Here is an 8,466-nt window from a genome sequence, read left to right as displayed (position 1 = left end):
ATAGGGCCTCACACTTGACTTTTAATCCAGAAAAGCTCACACAGCAATGAGTGTGTTAATTTTAAAGGTGCCACACCTCACTTTTGTTTCTATTTTGTTATTGTTGATGAAGAAAGAGAGTAATATCTCAAAAAAGATATACCTTTTTGTATTTTTACTATTATTTTTTGGACAGCTCCTAGAATACCCGGTAGAGGAATTCTGGAAACTGTAGTCCAATAAAAGGAACTTTCCCAAGCTCTTGATGAAGACTGGAGCAGAGGACACATTTTCTTGTTAAGCAAAATACAGCCACTTACATATAGGCCAGCTCAGGGTTTCAGGGCAGTTCAAAACCTCTCGTGGGCCTGATTCTTCAGAATAAGCAGAATGCCACAAGGAACAAGTCATATTTACCTGTGTTTTTCATATGTGAGAGAAAACGACAAATACAGCAATTCATGTCAACAATGTAGTGATGGAAAAGCTGGAAAGTGGTTTTTTTTGTTTTTGTTTTTGCTATTGGAAAGAAAATGGGCTTCTGGGTTTTGCTGCATTTCATGTTCCAAGTTCATAACATAGGGCCTTAGTAGCTATAGAAAGAAGGAAAGGACTACATTGAGCCTTATGGTGCAGTGGTTAAACTGCAGTATTGCAATCAAGCTTCTGCTCACGAATTGAATTTGATCCCAACAGGCTCCAGGTAGCCATCTCAAAGCTGGCTCAGCTTTCCATCCTTCCAAGGTCAGTAAGATGAGTACCAAGCTTGCTGGTGGGCGAAGTTGTTGTTTGCATGATTATATTGTAAACCGTCCAGGGAGTGCTTTGGTACTACGGGGCAGTACATAAGTCAAAACAACAACACATTGTTGTCCGATCATAGTTTTTTAACAGACCGTTGTTATAGATGAGTCGGAAGAAGCTGTGGTCCATTCACAATTTTGGAGATGTGTCTGGTAAAATGACAGAAGGTGTGAATGAAACTTTATCACCGTCAGGCTTCGTTTCAGAAGTGAGAACATCACAGAACGGTTTCTTCTTCTCTGATATGTAACTGACACATGCTGGACCCATAATCTCTGCCGTAAAGATTTCTTCACCATCATGGTCCTTATTTGGCACAACTACTTCGGCTACTGAAAAAACTTTGATGGAAGCTCTCAGTTTAGCCTGCCTGAGACAAGAAAAAAGAAGAATGCAACATAAAACTAAGAGGCTGATATCTGCGCCAGAGATGAGAAATGTTACTTGGGGGAGGGAAGAGGAGTACAATTCCTGAAATATTCTGGAATATTCTTTAAATTATATTCTGGGAAGGCAGCCTTTCCAGATTGTCCTGGAGAGTTGAAATGTGCTGACATTGGCTTTTGTGTGTTGACATGAATAATGTCATCCAAAGTTTGGTGCCACCTATTTCCCTAGAACAGCGATACCCAACCTTGGCTAATCCAGGTGTTCCTGGACTACAACCCCCAGAAGCCTTCATCACCAATTGTGATGAAGTCTTCTGGGAGTTCAAGTGCAAGAACATCTGGGGACCCAAGGTTGGGAACCACTGCCCTAGACGATAGCAATGATGAGCCACTTCTTGTTTGTTTCACATACCATTGAAAACTCTATTGTGGTCACTATAAGTAAGAAGTAACATTATGGCGCATAGCAACAGAAAAATTACTTATACCTAGTTGCTTCTAAGTTCTGCTTCTGTGACACAAGGGGTTTTCAAGCACTTTTCTGGGTATACTTTCAGTCTGTTCTACACGTAAATATGAAGACAGAACACAAGTCTCCAATTCTGCATAAATACCTCTGAAAATGCAGTATTCGCTTTCAGATTGTCTGCACTGCAATGACTATCACAGCAAGCAAGAAGAGACCTCCGGAGAGGAACACCATGATGATCTCATAGGTTTGGCAAGAAGGTCCTAAACACAAAGGGACAAAGATGAGCTTAAGCTTAGCTTATAGCACTGCATGCCTTACATCGCAGCTGGAGCAGGTGGAGATCTCTGGCCTGCATAGGTTTCTAGTTTGTTCCCAACTGTTCTTGTCTCCTGGTAGGCAATGGAGACCTTTGCCAGCAACAGTGCCTGTTTGGCCAGAAAGGAGTTAAAAAGTTCTCCTCCTCAGAGTCAACTACTGTAATTGGATCCTTACTGACAGGGGCAAAAGTTCAGACTGCCCAGACCTGGAGCTGATTTCCCTTTTGAAGACTTATGTCAGGAGCCTGATCTCAAAAATCCTGAAAGAAAATTTACTGAAAGCACTCAGGGCTGGGACAAACACCATTGCCCTGTGCTTTTGTAGTGCAGAAATATTTTGAATATACCTTGCAAACCTATATGCAAATTCCCTGGAGATATATTGCAAAAGTCACCCTTTCTGGAGGACTATCACTCCATTGCTTTCTGTAAATAAGCCTGCTTTTTTGGCTCTTCAATAAAAATCTATCTTTTGACTCTGTTTCCATGACCTTTCATTGCCCTACAGCCTCCCTCCCCAAGAAACTGCCACATTGTATCAACTTTGAAAAGCTCTTGCTGGTAAGCCTACCCCATGCATGCTCAATTTATAACAAAGATACTGTTTCCCCCTTTTGAAAGGCCTTTTTTGAAGACCAGTATTTCAGCTCCTGGAGCCTGGATTCTTTGAAATAAAAAAAGGGGTAGTACCAGCCATTCACTTTCAAGATAAGCACATTAGAAAGACCTATTTATATCAGCTATTTTAAATCTGGGGATGTTTAAGGATGGTTATTTCAGGTTGGAGTGCGGGTGTAAAACAGTTTAAATTTTAAAAAATCATAACTTGAAACACTCTGCCCAGTCTTCCCCAAATTTGGCACTGGGTAGGAGCAACGTATCTCTTTCACCTGTGCCATATTTGGTGCTGATCTGATGCCCAGTTTCAAACTTATAGTTTTTGTTTGGGCTGTCCACATTTTTAGAATCGTCTTGTAGAATGTGTGCTGCACAATAACATAGCTGCACTACTTTAGAGCTATAATGCAATTATTGTCTTCTTGATTCCATTTCCTTTGCTTTGATTCCTCACAAAAATGCACACCATGTGTATAAACCTGTGGCCTAGACATTATACTCCATGGCCAGCATCCTATTGCAAGTTCTAACTGCAGTAGATCCACTATATATAAGTGTTGACTTACAGTTCAGTAATTCAATGGACCTACTCTCTAACTGAGACTAGCAATGGGATCCTGGCTCTTGTGACTGAAGAAATGATTGTAATCCACAAAAACACACACTGAAATAAATCTGTTAGCCTTAAACCCTTCAAATGTTTTTCATGAATTGAATGGATTAATAACGTAAAATGTGCTGCTTATGTACCACCCCATAGCACTTAAAGCACTCACGGGGTGGTTTACAATTTATGCAGGCTACACATTATCTCCCCCACCCCCGTGAGCTGAATTTACCAATTTTTGGAGAATGGAAGGCTGAGCCAAGCTAGCTGCCTGAGCCCGTTGAGACTGAACTCAGGTCTTGAGCAGAGCCTTAACTGCAGTAATGCAGTTTAACTACTGTGCCATGCGGCACAATTAATCATATTGACTTATAATGGTTTTACACAGCAGAATACCTGCATTTTGAGGAGGAGGTGATCCAGGAAGTAAATTCTTTGCAGGAGTAAGTGTGCTGTAACACAAAACAGAACAGGATACACTTAGAAATATAAAGGGCATTCATGTGATCTGTTAGAGGAGGCCCAAGTTCCTAAGACAACACAGACCAGAATTGTATTTATTTTTCCTGTGTGGTGGTTGTGCGGTCTGTCCCCTTGCACAAGCAGAAGCCCCATTGCTGTGAATGAGGGGGGATGCTGGCTTTCACAGCTGCAAGACAGATTTGACGTGGAGCACATGGGGCAGGCCCGTCCTTGCAGCCATTAATGTTCCAGGCTTCACAGCAGGCTATTACTAGAAAAGTGTTATGGGTCTGTAAAAGACCAGAGGAAGTCAGTTATGGCACATGGTGGTGATCTTTCATCGAATGACTTGCCTTTGTTGCACAGTGACAAGCACAGTGACAGAATTCGCAGAGAGACTCTGACTAGGTACCGCTGCTGTCAGTATCTTGACTAGACTGAACTCTCAGTTCTATCAGTGCACAGGTCTATCACGTTAAGCTTTTAAGTCTCTACACAACTCCAACTCTTACGGTAATGCACAAACATCTGGTTTGATGATAAACCCTACACAGGCAAAGCGTGGTCTCCTCCATGACCCACCAGGCCTCCTCTGCTATTCTGACCTTCCAAAAATTGTCCCTAAACTGCGAATTTCATCCCCCTGAGACCAATCAAGGGGTGATTTGCCATTTTAAAAATAATGTTAAAGAATTTGTGTCGAAACCTCGCACCAAAAAGGATCCCTGGAGCCTCTACCCAGATTTTGTCACCCTCTGTTGAAGAAAGAGAGTTCTGTGAACAGAGTGGGCTCCTCTCCCTAAGTTGGGGCCCTGATTTCCAGGGCTCTGACTGATGCGGAGTGTTCCCACGGGGAATGGGAGGCTGTCGCTTTTCCTATGCATCCTATCCTTGGGGAGGAAGGGGACAGAAGGGATGATGATGTGAGTGGGGCTAGAAGGCTCTCCCCACAGGTGAGCATTCCCCATGAGTTTCAGTGACTCCACGGGGGCCCTCTCAGCTTCACACTATCCTGCTAGATACTTGTATCACCCTTCTTCTCTCCTCTGTCTCAACTAATCTTCAAACATTCTGCATCTGGCAATCATTCTTCACCCATTCTTCACCCTTACTGCACAGAGGGGGGGAGCAATCTTCAGAAGTCCAGCAGCCATGCCTACTTATTCCCTAGATTTTGGATGGCCACACCAATTCCAACAACCCCCATTTCTGCAAAACAAACAAATAAATAAAGGTGTTTGAATAAACTTTTCCTTGTACCCTTGAGTGGCAGGAAAATGGTTTTATGAAGGTTTGAAAAGCGGAGGCTTCGGGGGGGGGGGAGGGAGGAGCTGTAAGGTTTGCTTAAAACATGACAAAATCACCCCCATGCTCTTAGAGGATGCAAGGGAATTTCTTTTTTCAAGCTAAACTATTTTTGAACATAGCTTTGGAATTTTGGGCGTGAAGTGTGCCGGGATCCTGAAGGGCTCTGGTGGACACCTTTGGCATTGAAACTTGTCTCACATCAACATCACAGATGATGTTTCATAGACTGTAGTCCACTACATCTGATAGATGCTTTATGCGGGTTATTTGTCCAGTATATGTTGGCATGATTGGCAACCGTTGTATGCTGCCTTTAAGAGGGTTTGGCTAGGAGGAAACTCTCTGGGCTGCCAATCAATCCAGCAACAAGCAATGGTTCCCTCTCTGCCTCAGGTTTTGAGGAAATCCATGCCTCTCTACTCGAGAGTTCGTTTCCTGCTATTTTTTCGTCAGCCAGTCATGTAGTGAGTCTGTCATGAAATTAGTTAGTCAGTAAAGTTCTGTTCATATCACCAGCCAGTCCCCCCCTACAGAATGTGCTTTGTTTTGATCTATGCAGAACTGTGAGTAAACTGAACTTTTATTTTTTTCACTTACCAGATGTATCAGAATGAGTTATTGAGACAGTAAGTGCCAGTTGAGGAGAACAAATCAAAAAGGGTGGTCTACTGTGGGGTGAATTTGAAACTAAGTCTGCTCTGTAGCTCCCTGAACTTTTACTGTATCTACCATGTAGCCAGAGGTTTTTTTAAAGCTACAATAATTTTCACACTCTGCCAAGAGTATATACATGCATGGATGTAAAAAGGAATAAGATGTAAAGGTAGGGACGGCATGACAGTGAAGATGTAGCTAATCTTGACTAAACATTTCTGCGGTGACCATTTAACCAGAGCTTCTATTTCTGCAAAATAAATTTACAGCAGAGATAACTGATTTGGTTATAGTTAAGACATCTAGATAGACAGAAACATAGCTCATACTTTTTACTTTACTTTTATTGAATTTATACCCCGCCCCTCTAGACAAAGTCTACTCGGGGCAACTTACATGAGTAATAAAACAAGATAAAATAACATACTGTACATAGTAAAACCTAATATCAAGTGTCTATATACATATCTACATTATCAAAATGGGAATAGTTAAGAAACAACAACAGAAAATAAGTTAATTGACTGGAGGGAAGGCCTGCCTAAAGAGCCAGGTTTTTAAATGGCTTTTGAAAACACCCAGCGAGAGAGCCAGACGGATTTCCGCTGGGAGCGTATTCCACAGCCGAGGGGCCACCACCAAGAAGGCCCGGTTTCTTGTTCTTTCCTTCCGGGCCTCTCTCGGCGTAAGACCCCCTCAGCCGTCCCTGCTGGCTTTGTCGAGGGATTCGGGTCGACCTGGGTGGGAGAAGGCAATCTGCCAGGTATCAAGGTCGTTCATAGATCACGTTTCACCTGCTTGATGTCGTGCCCTCCGATCCACAAACGCTTAAGCTGTAATACAGTCAATCCGATTTCAATAAGAAACCACAAGGTGCTTTGATGAATCTTTGGCACCGGGCTGCCTGGCCAGTGTGTGGATATTTTCCCACTGAGCACAACTTCTGTGTAGATCTACTCAGAAGTATTCAGAGCCTGGATAAATTCTCTCTCTCTCTCTCTCTCTCTCTCTTTTTTTTTTTACTGCAGTGCTCAGAATCTCTCAACCACAATGAGCAGGGATGGGGGCTCATATTGCTGGATTCACTCTCACGTCAGATTTAAGTCACACGCCTGAACTGACTTGGGTTCCCCTCCCTTCCTTCAATGACTCAGACTCAACTAAGGACTCTGAACCCACCCACCTATCCCCTTTTTTCTTGGGGGAAAAGCTTATTTTCCATAGGAACGATTCTGGGAGCACCCCCTCCCCAAGAGTAACTTTTCTGGCACTGGCTCAGATCCACAAGGGACGCTCTTTCGGCGTGGTTCATTCCCATCCTGCCCAGAGCACCTCGCCCATCAACACGGCTGTCTTTTCTCCCCCTGCCCCCCCACCCCACCAAAGAAGAAAAGCTGGCGAGATGAAATAAATGTGGTTACTTATCAGGAGAAATAATATACGTGACCACAAAACTCCAGTTAAACATTATAGCAAATAATTTCAGTGCCGGTTCAGTTCTGAGCCTCCATTAAAGCCGTGGGATTTAAAGGCCTTCCCTCGCCCATCAATTCATCCTAAGGCATTTTCCGTGTGTCACTTGCGCGTTAATATAGTGGCTTCCTTGTGGCATTTATGCACTGACCCCAGCTGCCCCTTATTCCAGATTATAAATGAGGTGTGGAATTACAGGACGCGTACCCTGATAGCACACGCGTTTAATAAATATGTTAATCAACTGTCTACACGGCATATCCCCGGGTGGTGGAGAGAGTCTGCGCCGCCCGTTATGTATGGGCCACTTTAAATGCTATTCTCTTTGCAGCGACAGCCTTAAGTTAAAATGGATTTACATTGGTGGGGATGGTGGGGAGAGAATCCATTCGCCAGGGGTTGCATATATGAAAAAGCAGGACGATGAAAGAGAAAAGAAAACTTTAGGGGTAGAGGAGAGGGGACTAAAGTCAAATCAGGAATCATGTTGCCATTGGAGAAGAAGCAGCCGTGACAGGTGGCCATCGTGGTCGGTGAGGAGGAAGGCCAAGCCAAAGTCAACCTCCTTCTCCTGCTACCCCCTTCATCCTAACCACTCTCGTGTCACACACTCATATATTCGCATAGTGACTGGGAACTGAGGAGGAGGAGGGGGACCCAGATGGAGTACTGACGCTCTGTCTCTGATAAGGAGGCGGGTCAAGCAAAGCAAAGTGTGTTGCTTATATACTGCCCCATAGCACTTGAAGCACTCTCTGGGTGGGGTACAACATAATTTTGCAAGGGACCCTTTGCTCCCCATCCCCAGCAAGATGGGTACTCGTTTCACTGACCTTGAAAGGATGGAAGGTTGAGTGAACCTGATCCAGCTGCCTGAGCCCACCAGGATCAAAGTCAGGTCTTGAGCAGAGTCTTGACTGCAGTACTGCAGTTGAACCACCGCACCATGAGGTTCGTGTGAGGTAGGTAGGGCTCTTCCACTGGACATGGGATTGGATATAGCCCAAGTCTGATGTGGGGCATTGCCCCATTTTCCTTAACTGACCAGCCACCAGGGAGTGAGTTTGATGGCCAAATAGAGATGTCCACCTAAGGGATCATCTGCCTTGTTGTGAACCTGTCAGGATGTTAAGAACTTCAGCAGAGGCCCTCTTAAAAAGTTTCAAGGGCCTTCCTACTAAGCATGTGGGAGACAGCCTTCTCCTGTGTGATTATGCAATGTACTCCCTTCCAAATTGCGATCTGTTTCTACTCTGATTGATTTGAAGAAGGGAGTAAAACCACATCTTTCTAGACTAGCGTATAATGTGCAACTGTCCTGCTGCATACTTTGCTGGTTTTAATAGTTTTAATGTATTCACTGAGCTGGCTGGGTAGCTCAGA

The sequence above is a fragment of the Pogona vitticeps genome, chromosome 2 (assembly GCF_051106095.1).
Source record: "Pogona vitticeps strain Pit_001003342236 chromosome 2, PviZW2.1, whole genome shotgun sequence".
Taxonomy (NCBI): Eukaryota; Metazoa; Chordata; class Lepidosauria; order Squamata; family Agamidae; genus Pogona; species Pogona vitticeps.
This window is presented reverse-complemented; position numbering follows the sequence as displayed.